The sequence below is a fragment of the Styela clava genome, chromosome 7, assembly GCF_964204865.1.
Source record: "Styela clava chromosome 7, kaStyClav1.hap1.2, whole genome shotgun sequence".
NCBI classification, from domain to species: domain Eukaryota; kingdom Metazoa; phylum Chordata; class Ascidiacea; order Stolidobranchia; family Styelidae; genus Styela; species Styela clava.
The window spans coordinates 7,787,524-7,805,555 of record NC_135256.1 but is presented as its reverse complement, the minus strand read 5'-3'; the positions used below and the strand labels follow the sequence as shown (position 1 = coordinate 7,805,555).

Genomic DNA, 18,032 nt, shown 5'->3' with positions numbered 1-18,032 from the left:
GGTTCAGCGGTGAACAAAAAACAAACTAACATCGATCTTCTTCTCGAAACGCGACTCTCTCGCAGCCTCATTTACATACGCGCTTGTATATATAATTTTGTGAGACTCGATCACCTCATTCCGACAAAAAAGCAACATGCCGGCCACTAAAGGTAGCAAGAAAATGTCAAGCAAGAAACAGACGCCGAAGGGCGACAAAAAGAAGCGCAGAGCGAAGAGAAAAGAAAGCTTCAGCATCTACATTTACAAAGTACTGAAGCAGGTACACCCCGACACTGGAATTTCCAGCAAGGCAATGAGCATCATGAACTCGTTCGTCAACGATGTATTCGAAAGAATTGCCAGCGAATCGTCTCGATTGGCACACTACAACAAACGCTCAACCATCAGCAGTAGGGAAATCCAGACTGCTGTCCGTTTGCTTCTGCCAGGCGAACTCGCGAAACACGCTGTTTCCGAGGGAACAAAAGCCGTCACCAAATACACCAGCTCCAAGTAAGTCGTTTTCGCGGCTAACGAAACAAAAAACGGTCCTTATCAGGACCACCCACACTATATTGTACGAGAGTTATATAATATAAATATTGCGTCGCAAATTTTCACCCCAATGCGAACGAAGTATGTTCGCATACGACAGACATCGGGACTTTTGAGACCGGTACGCGTTTCACAGTCTTCCGGGAGAAAGACGTCGCGAACGGCGGCGTTTCTTGTGGAAAGAAGAAGTAATTTCGAGTCGACACAGTAGCCAACCAACAAGTAGTCAGTATTGGAAACGCAAACTCACTATTATTATCTGTTGGTATTAGCGCGAGTACAAACTCAAACTTCCAAAAAAACGTGGTGGCTCTAAAAAGAACCGCTGTCAGCAACACGCCCCTGATGCGTCGCAGTTTCGAGGCAACGACTCATATCTTCGTCTTAACTCAAATTAGTTCAATAATGTGGTGGCTCTGAAAAGAGCCGTTTGGTAATTAGTCGATGACGCCTAAGCACGTTCGCCTCTGATGCGTCGTGCCAGTTGAATGTCCTTGGGCATGATGGTGACACGCTTTGCGTGGATTGCGCACAGGTTAGTGTCTTCGAAGAGACCGACCAAGTAAGCTTCGCTCGCCTCTTGCAGCGCCATTACGGAGCTGCTTTGGAAGCGCAAGTCCGTTTTGAAGTCCTGAGCAATTTCCCGAACCAATCTCTGGAAAGGAAGCTTACGTATGAGCAACTCGGTCGATTTCTGGTATCGGCGAATTTCTCTCAAAGCGACTGTGCCTGGCCTGTATCGGTGAGGCTTCTTGACGCCGCCGGTCGCAGGTGCGCTCTTTCTCGCAGCCTTTGTGGCAAGCTGCTTGCGGGGAGCCTTACCCCCGGTGCTCTTTCGTGCGGTCTGCTTGGTTCTGGCCATTTTTTTTTTGTTCAACGATAGATACTCTCGCGTAACTGATTTAGAGCTCGAGCCTCAAGCGACTATATGTACCGACCGGGTAACGTCTTCTAATTGGCTAGACATCTTTTGCGCGCCATTTTTTCTCTCCTTTTCGACGACGGCCGCCCCGCGAGAGGTTATAGCTCGATAGCGCGTTTGGCAATTATCATTGTCAAAAAACGCAAACCCGTAAACAATGTCTGGACGAGGTAAAGGAGGAAAAGGTTTGGGAAAGGGGGGAGCAAAGCGTCATCGCAAAGTGTTGCGTGACAACATCCAGGGAATCACAAAGCCCGCAATCAGACGTTTGGCACGCAGAGGAGGTGTCAAACGTATATCGGGACTCATCTACGAGGAAACTAGAGGAGTTCTCAAAGTATTCTTGGAAAATGTTATCCGTGACGCCGTGACATACACCGAGCATGCCAAAAGAAAGACTGTTACAGCCTTGGACGTCGTGTACGCTCTGAAAAGACAAGGACGAACTCTCTACGGGTTCGGCGGTTAGATAGCTCATCCAACGAACGTTTCAACAACGGCTCTTTTTAGAGCCACCCATGCCATTGTCAGAACTGGGGTTGTTTCATTAATTTTGAAGTTTCACACTTGACCATTATATTTAGATATATATCGTCGACTTGCTCGTGGACTCAGGCAATTTTACGCCTTGCTTGCTATCGCTTCGAAAGCGTCCGCCCCACATTTCCCGCTCTTTCGTAACGCGCGTTTTCTTGCTCGTGGACTAGAGGCATTTTGACGCCTTGCTTGCTATCGCTTCGAGAGCGTCCGCTCACATTTCTTTATCGTGGACCGGGGCAATTTTTCGCCTTGCTATCGCTTCGAGAGCGTCCGCTCACATTTTTCCCGCCCTTCGACTCATTTATTGTTCGTTCGTCAATCGGTCCGCGCGAAATATATTTCCCGCCATTTTGTTAAAGCACGTGGCAAAGGGATCGAGGGCGTGTAGTTAGCCAATTGAATCTCGTAAAAGATCAGAGGTTTCGAGTGACGAACTCTTTGTGTATGATGTTCGGGTGGCTCTAAAAAGAGCCGTTTTATATCTCTGGCGATCCCACCTATGTCTGACTACTTCTTTTTGGCGGCGGTCTTTTTCACAGTCTTCTTTTTGGGGGCCGACTTTTTGGGAGTCTTTTTTGTCGCCTTCTTTGCGGCGGGCTTCTTCGCAACCTTCTTTACGGTGGCCTTTTTGGTTCCCGTAGCGGTTTTCTTAGCCTTGGGCTTCTTTGCGGCTGCCTTCTTCACGGGTGCAGTCTTCGGCTTCTTGGCTGCTGGCTTTTTCTTCTGTGCCGACGCAGTCTTATTTTTCTTTGGCGGTTCCTTTTTGGTAAGTCTGTAGCTTCTGGGTGCTTTTGGCAAATCCGTTTTAAGCGCGCCTTCGTCGACCAGACTTTTGAGGGCCCTCTTAAGGTGGATTTTCGCCTGATCTGATTTCACGCTGTAATTTGCTTCGACGTATTTCTTTATGGCGGCTCGCGAGGATCCATTTTTAGTGTGAGTAGCTTTCACGGCGGCCATTGCCATTTCCTTGTAGGATGGATGCGCTGCAGGCGCCCGCTTCTGAACGGTTTTCTTTGCGGCAGTAGACATGTTGCGATACGATTGTTCTGACCAGGTTATGTCGATTAAAATGTAACTCGTCGCCACCAGACGCTCTATGTTTAAGGACCTCGCGAGTCCAAGAGCGGACGCGCTCGAAACGCTATGCAACGTCGCGTCACCGAATAGCGTAACTTTTGAACAAATTTGTGCTTGTCTACTCGCACCAAAAGTAGTTTTGAGATCGAAGCTCGATGTTTTCCAGCAATACAATGGTGATGGAGTAAAGAACGCATATATACGCTTTATCCAGCACTTGTTTCTCGAATTCGGAAAGCGTCACAAACGTGATAACCGCTAAATAAAGTGAATTACGACACATCTTCGATTTCCTCGTTTTTGGCAATTGTACATACAACAAGACGGATTTTGTACTATTACCTGGCGATATCGCTTCAACTATTAAATATATTGTTGGCAACTGAAAGATACATGACAACAACATTATTGGGGCATTCCATGGACGCAAATTCACGAAAGCAAGAGCTTTTATCAGACATCTACTTCGCAGGAAAAAAAACTGACGCATTTTTTTATACAATTTCTTCGGTAGCTTTCCCCAAATCGAATATCGGTTATAGGTTCCTGACTTTTTATCCGCTCTACATATATACATATATAGAGAGAGAACAGTTGTAAGTATTTGGCATGCTCGTGAAGATTTCAAGTACGAGTGTTATTTACGCTCGGATTATAAGTCACACACAAACAATATAGCAAGAGTTTAATTTTATTTCCACAAAAATAGAAACTAAGCCAGAAGATTAACAAAATAATGGTTTTTCGTGACATCAGAAAGGCTAAAATAACAAAACAATGATATTTTTGGCAGCGTTTGTTGCCAGAAGCGCAACCATTGCAGAAAGTTTTTCCGCACTTTATCATATGGCAACATTCACAAAGCTCGGCAGAGAAATTCAATCGAATACCTGGAATTTCCACGATGCCACGTACAAGAAAGCAAAAATGGGAACACACGCGAGTCACATAGGTTCCAATTAAAATTTTCGCCATTCATTCGCCAAACCAATAAAACAAAGTTTATATATATAATCAAGACACACAAATACCTTCGGTATATTACTGAGTGGCGACGATGCGAACTTTTTGGGTCATTGGAGTATGTTGCCACCCAACCCAATCAAATGAGGTATAAAATATAAAACCGGCTCAGTACCAATTCCATCAACACATCCACTCTTGTTCGTTCATTATATATATATCATATCTTGTCTGGTTTCTTCTTTTTTTTCAATTTGGGATATTTGAAATTACTGTTTCATGGTGAAAGGTGCTATTCTGAGTTATGCTATCTAATTCATTCACTTTCTGTATTTGTATTGCATACAATTATGCAGATCATAGAAAGGTTCGGGACCAAATGGTTAGCATGCAGATACATATTATTCTAAAAATTTGCATATCTGGGAATGCAACAAGTGAAAGTGCACAAGTAAAAACATGTAATTCAAGGCGGTTATCACATTCCAGTTTAGTATCGATAACGCAAAATATTTTGCAAAGTCATAAATCTTCTTCAATTTGGGGCCATTCATTGTTAAATTGATGGTGGGTGAATATTTGTTTTTGTTATCACGGTGATAATTAAATATCATAGTGTGAGAATTTTTCTGGATTTGTCGGTAATTTGTAGGATTTCATTCTTTCTCTGGTATTTTGGAAATTACGTATATCTTTGCTGGAAAAGTTGAGTAAGTACATCAGAAGGTATTGAGTTTTTTTATATGTATCATCGGCGAAGAGTTTTACAAAAAGCCGAGGTACAATTTGCCACGTCATTGCTTTACACTAGAAACGGGGTTCGGGCCGAAAACACGTTGAGGATCTGAAGGAAAGTAGATAAATAACTCGACTTTGACCATCCCGATGGCAGAAATGGGTTCAAGTTTGCTGATGAATAATATTTTTGGCAGCCCACCAATCAAATATCTAAGACTTCAAAATAATATCTCTTGAGTTTGCGTGCTTTGCGATACCATGAACATGAGAGCTGTTACGCCTCCAAGTAGAATTTTGTCGACCCGGCTTTCAAATTCTTGTAAAGCCTGAATGATCCGACTCGCAGAATTGAATGGACGTGTACTCTTCTGTTAATTTCATAATTCTCTACATAATACTATCGTGAAATATAAAAGTGATAAGTTCGCATACGGTTCACGAACCAACTGCCGACCGTCACATACAAAGGCAGATGGATAGATGCGCGAACCAACCTAATATGTTCGACTCGGCTGTGACAAAACATTAAACTCGACAGTGTTTGAGTTGGTGGCACTGAAAAGTGCCGTTTATGTGATTTAATGTGGCGATCCGACTTAAGAACTCTTCGACGTCTTTTTTGGCAAAAGCACGGCCTGGATGTTGGGTAACACACCACCTTGGGCGATTGTGACTCCGCCCAGTAGCTTGTTCAGTTCTTCGTCGTTCCTAATAGCCAATTGCAGATGGCGAGGAATGATCCTGCTTTTCTTGTTGTCACGGGCAGCATTGCCTGCCAACTCGAGAACTTCAGCGCTCAAATATTCCAGAACTGCAGCGAGGTACACGGGTGCCCCTGCTCCAACACGCTGCGCGTAGTTTCCTTTGCGGAGCAGTCGGTGTACTCTGCCGACTGGAAATTGCAGCCCAGCGCGGGACGACCGGGTCTTAGACTTCGCCTTCGATTTGCCGCCTTTACCTCTTCCAGACATGTCTTTCGTTTTTTTTTTTTTTTTTTTTTTTTTTTTTATACGGATCAGAGTTTTTCCCAGTCTCGGATCGGTGTCTTAAAGACACGTCATATCCGAGTTATATCAGTATTACGCTTCATAAGCATGCCGCTGCGTAAGCAGCAGTCATACGCTTAAGGAGGCTTCCGTATCGCCATGCATTGCAAGGCAAAGATTTCGGCCCCGAGCTTCCGTACATGTTATGTGCCAAATAGCTCAACTTCCGCCGCCCCGGTTTCAGTACATACTGTGTGACGACCTTTAGACGCGCACACCCAGCATAACATCCACCGTGAAGCTTCCGATTCATCATTTCCGTTGGAATTTTTGATCTTATTATCTAATAATAATCTACCATTTATGGTGGGCAGGTATTTTGTATCAGTACGGATTTCCAATTTGGTTTTAGCTCGAAGGCCTGTACTGATCCATATGTGAATTTGTATTTGTCCACATATTGTGCGAAATCAGAAAGTACCTTTTGATGTAAATTGTCCATATCCCAGTTTGTTGCGTATCTGTCCTGAATGTCCAGCGAGTGTTTTAGTGTAATAAATTTTGTTTTAAGGATGGAGAAAAGTTTAAGGACGGTAAGTTCAAATTTATCATCATAGGTGTTATTGAAGATCTGTTGGCGATGTATGACTAGGTTGTGTCCGGTTAACTTTCCTAATGTCCGAGAGATTGTGCTATGGAGTGCCAGGTACGCTGGACAATTCAGAAAGATATGCGGGGTTGTATCTGGGGCATTGTTACAAAATTTACAGTTCCGTTGTGGTTGCTGAGAGTTTATAGTATTCCGAAGAAGGCCGAACCTCCATTTCCGGTGTCCGAAAAGACAGCCGTCCCTTTTAATTCGGTATGAAACCTGACGCTCGACATTGGTAAAATACGGCTTTACTCGGCTATCCGTTAAATTAATTTTATGCCAGTCGCAAGCATCGGTACTACAGTACTCGTATGTATTTTCCTTAAGTCTGTTGTAAAGAAAACTCAACGTTGTTCCTTCCCATTCAGATGGGGCTAATTTTGTAACGTGACTTATGTTCAGGATATGCTGCCAGTGATGGTCAATTTGGATTGCGTGAGGGGCCGAGTTGTTATAAAGTAATGGGTTGAAAGACTTTATTTTTGATCCCAATGTGTAGAGCGCTTCATAGTGCCAAAATTCGACTGGGTTGTTTGTGTTGAGTAGAGTAACTAACTTTTGAAAGAGGCATGCGTACGAGTACAACTTTATATCCACCATACCAATTCCACCCTTTCTTTCCGGTAGGAGCAATACTTTTCGCGCGACACTCTCAAAGTATTCGGGATGCCAGAGGTATTTAAAAAATATGGCTTGAATTTTGTTTAGGTATCGCGTTGGTATGACTCTTGTTTTTGCTTCCATAAGTGTTAGCGGAAGGGCGAGTGACTGTATTACTGTTTTTTTACCTCTCCATGTTAAGTGTCGCGAGTTAGAGTTTTTAAGAATTCGGGTTATTTTACTAATTTTTTTATCCCAGACTACGTTTGTTGCGTTTTTGCCGAAGTGAACTCCCAGTATTTCGACCGTGTCTCGACGGTATTTTCCAAATATACTTCCTTCAAGACGCTTCTCTGCTTCTTTCGTTAGGCATAGTATTTGCGACTTGTCTTTGTTCAGGGATTGGCCGGTTGCTCGTTGGAAAAGTGAAAGCTCTTTAAAAATGAGTTCGATTGAGTACAGATTTGTTGTTATAAAACTGGTGTCGTCCGCGTATTGCTGGATTTTTTCTTCTTTCTTACCAAGTTTTATACCCCAGATGTATTCGTTGCTGAGTATGGCTCTTGTGATAGGTTCTACGTTTAGGGTGTACAGGAGCATACTTAGGGGGCACCCTTGGCGGATTCCTCTTTTTATACGTATCTCAGGGGTGAAGGCTCCGTTGATTTCAATTTTACTTTTTATGTTTTTGTATAGTTCTTTTATTAGATTGCAGAGCTTTGTTCCGAGGCCAATTTTTTCTAGAAGTTTGTGTAGGAATTCGTGGTTGACCATATCAAAGGCTTTCATTTGGTCAACTGTTAGTATTGTCACGGGGGCTTGGTTTTTCTGGGCGTATCTGATTATGCTTTCTAAATTCCTATGTATGTCTGACATTTGTCTACCGGGTATGGTGGATTTTTGTACGGGATTGATTATGAGTCCGAATTTGTGGGATAGACGATTTGCTAATAGTTTAGTTAAAATTTTGTAGTCCTGGTTGAGATTTGATATGGGTCGCCAATTTTTTAGCTCTGTGGTACTTCCTTTTTTGTGAATCAATATCACACGGGCCATTCTCCAGCTATGCGGCATTTTTCCAAACGCTAGGACGTTATTAATGATTTGTACAAACTGCTTTCGAATGATTTTCCAAAATGTCAGGTAAAATTCCTTACCCAAACCATCTACCCCAGGGGATTTGTTGTTTTCGAAACTCTGGATTACGCTGAGGATTTCTGGTTCGGTGACTAGATCACCCATTTCCTCTGCATCAGAGGGGGACAGGGATGGCTCAGACATTGTATTTATATAGTGGGTCTGTGCGTCTCGATCGATAGAGCTGGTGGTACCCCACAGTTTGCTATAAAAATCATAGGTTTCATTGATTATTGCCTGAGGGTCATCTGTCGTGGTGGCGGCGTCTACCCGTATGCGATGGATGGAGCATTGTTTTTCCCGGGTGAGAATTTGGTTGAAAAAGAATTTGGTCGGGATTTCATCGTCTTCTGCTGTTTTCGCTCTAGCGACAATCTTTTGAAAATTTACCTTTTGGGCCAGTAGGTATGTAAGGCGTTGTGTTTTGGTGTCGAGTTCGGTTTTGGAGAGCGTGGATGTACCTTGTGCCGATTTTCTTATTTCGTCTTCGATTTCCTGTTGTTCCGCGGCTGCGATCTGTTTTTGTCGAATACCATAAGAAATCGCTTCTTTTTTTATTTGGACTTTTGTGTCGTCCCACCAGTCTAACAAATTGTTGGCGCTCTCTAGATGTCCGAGGAGGAGGTTATATCGATTTTCTATTGTTTTAATGAATTCTGGGTTTTGGTAGTGGGCAGTATTATTTCTCCAGTTTCCCATACCCCATTTAAGCTTTTTATATTGCGTTATCTCGATGGCGGGAAAATGAAGGTGGTCGGATATCAAATTTGGAGGATAGGAAAAAGATCTAATTTGTGTTTTTGCGCTTTTTGAAATGTATAGCCTGTCTATACGCCTAGATTGATTCATTCTTCTTATTGTGTAGATCGGTTTGTTTGGACTGTAGTCGTGGTATGGGTCAAAAAGAGTTGATTCCTGGATATATCTATCTAAAACTTTTTCGCCTTCGGTAAGTTTAAAATTTTTAGTCTGAAAGACGTCTGATACTTCCGTTACGGCATTAAAGTCACCTGCGAGTATTGTGAGGTCTACGTTATACTCTTCAGATGCTAGTCTGAAAGTGAGATGCTTAAAGAAGTCAAGCTGGGATCTGACACGTGTTGGCGTCTTTGAGTAGGGGGGTCCATATATATTTACGATTTTAGTGGATCTTCCTTGGTATATTAGGTCTAAAGCACATGCCCGGTAATTTATTATTGTTTTATAGACAACGCCTTCGCTCGTTAAGTTACTTGTCAGCATGATTGCCGTGCCCGCGAAGAAGTGCGTGAGGTTTGTTTCCTGGTAGTCAGGGGCGTTGTGGTAGAATGAGAATCCAAGATTATTTGACCACTTGTTGAGCTTCAGCCTATCTATTTTGTGGGTTTCTTGTAACAGTATGACATCGGGTTTGTGGACTTTTATTGTGAGTTCGAGTTCGTTCAGATGGGCCATGATTCCATTGACATTTAGAGATACTAATTTCATGAAGTGGGGATGAGTTTTTGTAGTTTGGATTGAGTTAAGGGGATATAAATGTTAGGAAGTTTCGTTGTCAGTTACTTTTCTTTTTTGGTCGTTGGTGGGGCCGCGGAGGAGGTCGAGGAGGATCCTGTTTTGTTTCTCCCCCTTTTTTTACGATTTGGCGATCGGGTTATGGTCGGCTTGTCCGACTCGTCAGAGTCTGATGAAGAGAGGGCTAGGTCCTCTGCTTCGAGGCATGCTGGCGCTGATGAAATCTGTGGAAGGTCAGAAAAGACTGAAGAGTATGAATTTAATTCATAGACGGGCGGATTTTTATTAAAACACGAGCCTCCAAGATTCCCTATACGGAAAGGAGTGTTTCCAATTGTTGAAGTGTCTTTCAACCTGGGTTTCCGCGACACAATGGGAGGTGGACTCGAAGGCGGGTCTTTGTTAATGTCAGGACTTAGAGACCAATCTTTCGTCTCTTTGCTCTCTACGTCGATGATTACTGCTGTGTCATTGCTTTTTGATGAGGCTTCGTCTAGAGAGACGTTTTGTGAGGTTTGGGGAACTGCGATTGATGTTTCGGTTTTGTTTGTTTTGTTTTGTTTTTCGATTTTTGTGACGGTGGTATTTTTTAGCCACGATTGAATGGTCTCCTGGTCAGATTTATTATTTAAGTGACATTCTGCTTTGATATGCCCTTCTTGATGGCATTGTCGGCATTTTCTGGTCGCGGTGCAATTTCTTGCACTATGGCCCTGTTCGAGGCAATTAATACAAGTGGGGTTGTACAATTCCGAGGGCAAGTATGTCTTGCATCTATATCCGTTGATGTTTATGAATGGCGGAAATTTAGTACGGTCGAAATCGTCTATCCACGCATCGACGTAGCCGTTGTATAGCGTCGTACCCCGATGGAATTGTTTGTTTATGTGTCGCACTTTGCCACAGCCGGTTTTAATTAGTGTGTCCCAGACTAATTGCTTTTTCGCTTCATCGGGAACGTCTTTTAAGCTTACTCGCGTCGGCGGTTTCGTCGGCGGTAGAAAGCGAATGTTTACATTTTGCGATGTTAAAATGTTTACATTTTCCCTTAGGAAGTCGTCTCGTTTCGAAATGTTTTCATTTCCTGGATCTAGTTGCCTGAATGATAGTAGCCATAGGCGAGGACGTGACTCATACAAGGCTGTCAAATGTTCTACATACTTTTTTGTGGATTCCGAGCTTGACAAAATGTTTAGGAATTTTTTAACGTCTAGATCTGCGCTTACCTCAGCGACCAACGATCGAGGTCGTTTTCCCTGTTGCATGTTTTGGTTAGAGACCGCTGATGAGTAATCCATTCCTTTTTTAGTTGTTATATCCAGAGTATAAATCCAATTTTCCAATCCAAAGATAAATCCGTTTACCACCTATGACGAACAATGTTTATCTATCTTAATACAACCAAATACTCCTCTACCGTCTCGACCTTAATCAGACAACGAAGCGCTCTTGCAACGCCATTACGGAGCTGCTTTGAAGACGTCTTCGTTTTTTGTGCGTACGGTATTGAAGCGCAAGTCCGTTTTGAAGTCCTGAGCAATTTCCCGAACCAATCTCTGGAAAGGAAGCTTACGTATGAGCAACTCGGTCGATTTCTGGTATCGGCGAATTTCTCTCAAAGCGACTGTGCCTGGCCTGTATCGGTGAGGCTTCTTGACGCCGCCGGTCGCAGGTGCGCTCTTTCTCGCAGCCTTTGTGGCAAGCTGCTTGCGGGGAGCCTTACCCCCGGTGCTCTTTCGTGCGGTCTGCTTGGTTCTGGATATTTATTGGTTTTACAAACAGAGTATATACATGAAAAAAAGCAAAGAAAAAGAACATATACTTTTAAATGATTTACACAGAGTATTACTCTACGTTAGAGTGTGTTTCTTAACTGGGTTCGTCGAACATCTCAGAGGTCGTATTTGTCTTGGGTGTATATTCTGGAGCCTGGTTGCAAGTCATATAACCAGATGTTATAGTAACAACTGTAGGCCTTCGCTTTTTGTGTATCAGTGGTGTATTTGTGTTAACAGTAATACGCAGTAACTATCTGCTCTTTTAGACAGTCTGAGATTCTGGTTACATAGTACATTTCAGCATTTTTAGGCATTTATGGTTAATTCGGGACAGTTTTCAGCATTTAAGCTTCAGGGATTAATATGTATGAATCGATTACGGGTTGCAATACTTCGGGACGGGGTTGATGTTTATAATATTCATCAATGGTTATGTCAGGGTTGAGGATAGCTTTTACTATTTCTACTACATGATTCTTTGGTTACTTATATGAGCCGAATTATATCCACGATCTATTCGAGGTAGTATTATGTCATTTGGACTTATATACCAGCGCGTTTTTCTATTCTACCGTTTGTGGTATATTTCGAAATCTCATGTGATTTTCGCACATGTATAAGGAAGGACATGGGATTCTCTTTTGGTTCTGGGGTTTGATTCATCCACTCATATATCCATACAATATACAATATATACGTATCTACACGGGAGGCCTACATAGAGAAAGGAGAAGAAAAACATATATAAAATACTAGACCAAAAACAGTTGGGATTTCGGTTGTCGACATTGCATGGGGCATCATTTTCAAATTACAGTTTAGATCCACTCACACATGTCTCTATGCTAACCACAATGTATACGTATCTATACTCCGAGCCTAGTTATAGCTCGGTAATACTACGGTATGGGAAAAATATATAGACACTGGGATCAATTATATACGATATCGGTGTGCAGACTACGTTATGTTGTTTGAATGGGGTGCTTGCGAGTTTGTTTACAGTACGTGAAAACGTTTAAATACAATTCTACAAGTTACATCGTCGTCTGCTATGACTAGCAAAGTTTCTGCAATTCTACAGTATGAGAAAAGTATCGATTCATGGGGAATACGTCACGTTGATTAACAGTAACATATTTTAGTTCACTTTGGTAACTTTTACGTTTTTTTTTTTTACATTTTTGACATACGTATTTTCAAATCGAATTCGGGTTTTTAATACATCTTGTGCGGTATCGTCTCCGTTACGTTATTCCCAGGTCTCGTAGTTGTTTTTCCCCGAGTAGTTCAATTGTCCTCATTATTCTTTCGAGCTTGAGGTCATTACCCCCCTTTCGCCTCTGTTGTTCAACTTTATATCGCCATATTATCTGTCTTTTAAAGCTGTTGAATGTTTGCTTGGAGCTTAATTTGTGGTTGCCGAATATTTTCCTGTTTCTTGCTTGCCATATAGCTTGTTTCATTGTTGTCAATGAAAAGATTAATATGTTCGCTTCGTCCTTTTCTATACTTTGTCCAAATCTATAATTTATTGTTATATCTTTTGTAGCAGGTAGTGTTTTATTTGGGCTTTTGTGTGACCATGTCCAAATTGCTGTTGCCATTAATTTATTTGTTATATCGCATTCAGCAAATAGGTGTACCTCGGTCTCAGGCTTGTTGAGGCACCACGGACAAGCATCGTCTCGTGCTGCATTATTTACTCGATGTTTTGATTTTGTTGGAAGAATCTGGTGGGCGCACCTCCAATTAAATATTTGGTCGCGTGGGTGTAGGATGTTTCGTGTTAAATTCCCCCAACCTCTTGATAGTAGTATCTTTGCTTGTCGTGGTTTCCGTGCTCCAATCACTTTTGTGTAAAGTTCTTGTAGCGTATTTGTTCTGATTTTGGTTTGGTCGAAATTATATTCCTTTATAATATCCATCGCGTTTTTCCAGTGTTTGAGAGGATCTGTTGTGTGAGGTCGGCTGTTATTTATCGGTGTTCCCATAAGGTCTTTCATCTGTAGGCTCAATTGTTGGTCGATTCTTGGGAATATGATGTTGTCTTGGTCCGAATCACCGTGGTGCTTCCGTAGAAACTGCAAAATTATTTTACAGAATTGTAAGTTTAAGACTACCGGGATATTAATCAATCCAATTCCCCCCTCGTCCCTTGGTTGGGTTAGAATGTCAAAGTCTATGTCCTCCGTTTTATAAAGTATAAATTTTTTGCACATTTTTCGAATTAATTTATTTTGATCATCGTTTATAGGTTGTGTTTGGGCCAGATACAGCATTTTAGGTAATATGACTGTCTTGACTATTTTTGCTCTTTCCAGTATATTGTAGCGTGTAGGGCCAATTTCCTCTAATTTTTCTCTGCATTGTTTTACTTTGTTATTCCATAGTCTTCTATTGTCTGTCTTTCCATACGTATTCCCAATTACCACTAATGCTTCAACCCAGGTTATATCCAAGTTATATTTTTGTTTATCGAAACATATCCCTTTAGTTTTAGAATAATTTAAAGTCATACCGGATGCCTTGCCAAAGAAATTTACTGTTTCGAGTGCTACTTTTGCTGAAATTTCGTTTTTCGCTATTATTGTGATGTCGTCCGCGTAGGCTGGGGTCTTTATTTCTTGCTTGATGCCTTGGATCTTTATTCCAGATATGTTTGATTCTCTTTTGATGGTTCGTAGGAGTGGGTCCGTTACTAAAACAAAAATTATGCCTGATAACGGGTCGCCTTGTCTAACTCCTCTTCGGAGCGTTATCGTTTCGGATAAATGGCCATTTATGAGGACCTTAGATTTGGGTTCGTCATACATTTTTTCTAAATACCTGGTTAGTGTGTTTGGCATACCATATTCCTTTAGCACCGCAAACATAAAGCTGTGGTCGATGGAATCAAACGCCTTCAGAAAATCCAATGATATCAGTGCACCTTGGTTCCGTATTTGACATTCCGTAACGACTTCTCTGATTAAAAAATTTAGGTCCATTATTTTGTTCGGCGGTTTAGCAAATTGGTGGTTATCTGTAATGTCCGGCAAAATCAATTTGATTCGGTTAGCTAGTATTTTGTTGAGAATTTTCACATCATTATTCAGTAATGTTATTGGCCTATAATTATGTAACTCTTCTTTATCTCCTTTCTTATGTATCAGGTGGATTATGCCAACATTATTTTCATTTTTCTCTATTGCCCCTATGTACATTTCGTTCATGATTTCCAATAGCTCATATTTTATTAAATAGAAGAATTTTTTATAGAATTCACCAGTCAGTCCATCTTCCCCGGGAGATTTTTTTATCTTCATTTCTTTTATTGCCTTTTCTAATTCACTCATCGTAATTTTGGTTTCCAGACTATCATTTTGGCTTGCAGTGGTCTTGTGCCCAATTTTGGATAAAAATAAATTCTGTGCAGCCTGGCTAGTCTGCCGTTTACTATATAGATTAGTGAAAAAAATTTCTACTATTTTTAATTTATCTTTCAATTTGTAGCTACGTTCTCCTTTTGGATTCTTTACCGGGCCGATTTCAGTTTTCTGGTGCTGTCTTTTAATTTTATTAAAAAACAAATGGAGGTTGTGACTATTTGGTGAAATTTCCTCAATTTTGGATCGTAGGATTAGGCTTTCAAATTCAATTTTTTGTTGGACAAATAGTGCCTTTTTTGCTTGTTTAAAGTACGATAGCACATTTTTTCCTTTATTAAGTTCGGATCTATAAAATTCTACTTGCGTTTGGAGTTTTTCCGTTTCTTCTTTCTTAATTCTCCTTTCTTTGGCTCCGAAGGTGATCAGAAGTTGTTTTATTCTTGTTTTTGTCGTTTTCCACCACTGTATCCAGTTGTGGTTGTTATAGTCTTTCAAGGTTTTCCACTTTTTCCATTTGTCTTCCAGTATTTGCTTAAATTGAATTCTGTCATAGTGAGAGGCGTTATTTCTCCAGAGTCCCGGTCCTCTTTGTTCCTGTAGGTTTATCTGAATTTGGATTACGGCTGCGTCGTGATCGGTTCCTGGAATCGAAATGTGATATAAAGAATGGATTATTTTGCTATCATTTGTATAAATTCTGTCGAGTCTTGAGTTTCCATTTTGGTGGTGATATGTAAATTCCCTTTTGTTCGGGGCATAGTGCCGAAACGCATCAATTAAATGGAAGTTGTTTAATAGTTTTTTAAGGTGCTTTTGTAGGACCGCTTGAGAATAGTGATTGTCGGATGGCTGTTTGTCATTCATCGGATCTACTACTACATTAAAGTCGCCTCCCAATATCACTTTAGTTGTTGTACATAAATGTTCGCTGATGTCACTGAAAAATTTCATCCTTTTATCCAAATTAGTCCCGTGTGTTTGGGCATATGCATAAATATTAACTAGCTTAATTTTTATTTTTTGGATAACAATATTTAGCACTAAAATTCGGCCCTTATTATCAAAATTTTGATCTAAAAAAATAGGACTTATCGTTTTCTTGAATAAAATTCCAACTCCTGATGATTTTGTATTGTTCGAGTTCCAAAATGCTCCTTTTTCTCCCCATTCCTGAGTCCATTTGTTTTCTTCTTTGGCGCTTGAGTGTGTTTCCTGTAGGTAGACTATATCCCATGGTTGGGTTCTTAGAAAATTAAAAATTGTTTGTCTTTTACTTTTATTTTGCAGTCCATTTACATTAATAGTCGCTACTTTTAGTTTAAAATCCATTATTCGTGTGGTATGTTCTTTACGTCTGATCTGAGTTTCGTTTACACAATTGATTATTGCGTAAGTAAGTTAGGGTATCTCTCCCTGCATCTAGGGCACTTGTCGTGCTCTCTGTATGCGTGCAAAGGTACTAAGGTGTGGCAACATTGGAGGGGCACAGCTAGCTCAAGACAGTTTATACAAGTAGTGGGATATTCAAACTGGTGATCCTCTTGGGGAGTTATCATTAATAGATTTACGTCACAACATGTCCGGAATATGTTATATTCTTCCGTGCAGTTAAAGCAACACACACTCTTTTGGTCGCTTAAAAGCGATATTATCTTACTACAGTTAGGACATTCTACAGCCGTTTCTGGGGCTGATAGACTAATGGCTTTTCTATTACGGTACTCACCGCTACTGCCAGATGTGTCGTATTTCCTTTTGTTATTTCCCATTTCTTCCAATGTGTGTAAGCTGTCTTCCTCTATATCCTCTGACTCGCTGTCCTCGGCGCTCCCTATTGTGCGTCGATCGCCATCTTTGTTTTGACGGTCGTGCTTGGGTGCGCTTTGGGTTGTTCTTTCCGATGGATTTTCATTCCTTATATGGTCACGCGCAATTACTTCTTGTTCTAGTCTGGTGATTGTCTTGGGCGTTCCTCGTTCTGCTTGGCTTAATTTGACCTCAATTTGTTTTGAATTTACGTTTTTATCCTCAATGGTTTTGCCAATATTTTTGATTTCCGTTATGTTATTTGTGTTTACCTTATTTTCCAGATTTTGTATTTCTGTTATGTTAACGCTGTCATCCGAGGTAATATTGCTCTCATTCTCCTTCTCCTCTTTTTCAACACTCTCGGCCCAGCTGGAATGTTGCGCTTGGTCTTCTTCCAAAATCGGGACATCCCGATTTGGTTCGTTAAGCTCATTTGTTTGGTCCTCGGTCCTACTGCCTATATTCGCCTTGTTCATTGTCTTTTTGTTTGCTCTTTCTTGTTTTGCGGGGCACTCGAATCTCATGTGTCCCGCTTCGTTGCAGTAACTGCACGTCCCAATTTGGCCCGGGTATTTAACAAAAAGTTTGCATCCTCGAATAAATATGTAGCTTTTTATCGGTTTGTTTGCCAAATCCTCTCTCTTCATTATAATTCGCCTGGCGCCATTTCTAATTCCTCTCCTGTCTTTCAGGTGTGCAATCGATTCCGGTTTTCCATGGTTTTTCTCAATATAATCCAAAATTATGTTATCCGTCATCCTGATGGGTGTCCAATTGATGTATAATGGAATTTTGTCCGGTATCATTAATTTGTGCGCTGGGAGATGTTTTCCTTCTTGTTTCATTTGCCATATCTTTCGATCCATTTGTAATGCTACTAGTCTATTACTAAAGCTAATTTCAGTTACGCCATTAGGGTATTGCACCACACCATCTATTTTATCAAAATTTGCTCCAATTTCCTCCAAAAATTTCCACATTTCCTCTCTTTTTATCTGCCTTTGGAATTTAAACCTAATATCGCATGACCTATCCAGCCAAGGTGCCTCATTTTCAGGGACATTCTGTGCCGCTGCGCTAGCGTAGCTCCGCTTATCAGCAATCATTATCCTATATTATGACCACGGGGTGGCGTAACAGCTGACGACACTTAAAGGATCTTTCGTGCGGTCTGCTTGGTTCTGGCCATTTTTTTTTTGTTCAATTTTTTTTTTTTTTTTTTTTTTTTTTTTTTTTTTTTATCTTACGGATCAGAGTTTTTCCAGTCCCGGATCAGTGTCTTAAAGACACGTCATATCCGAGTCATATCGGTATTACGCTTCATAAGCATGCCACTGCATAAGCAGCGATCATACACGAAAGGCAGCTTCCGTATTCGCTATGCATTGCAAGGCAAAGACTTCGGCCCCGAGCATCAGTCGTGCTATG

At 41.2% G+C, this 18,032-nt stretch overlaps 1 protein-coding gene across 1 annotated transcript in view; it reads left to right on the top strand.

Moving 5' to 3' along the window:
* Nucleotides 1-18,032, top strand: part of LOC144425256 (histone H5-like) — a 321,238-nt gene that overhangs the window by 120,302 nt on the left and 182,904 nt on the right. The gene's annotated exons all lie outside the window — the stretch shown is intronic.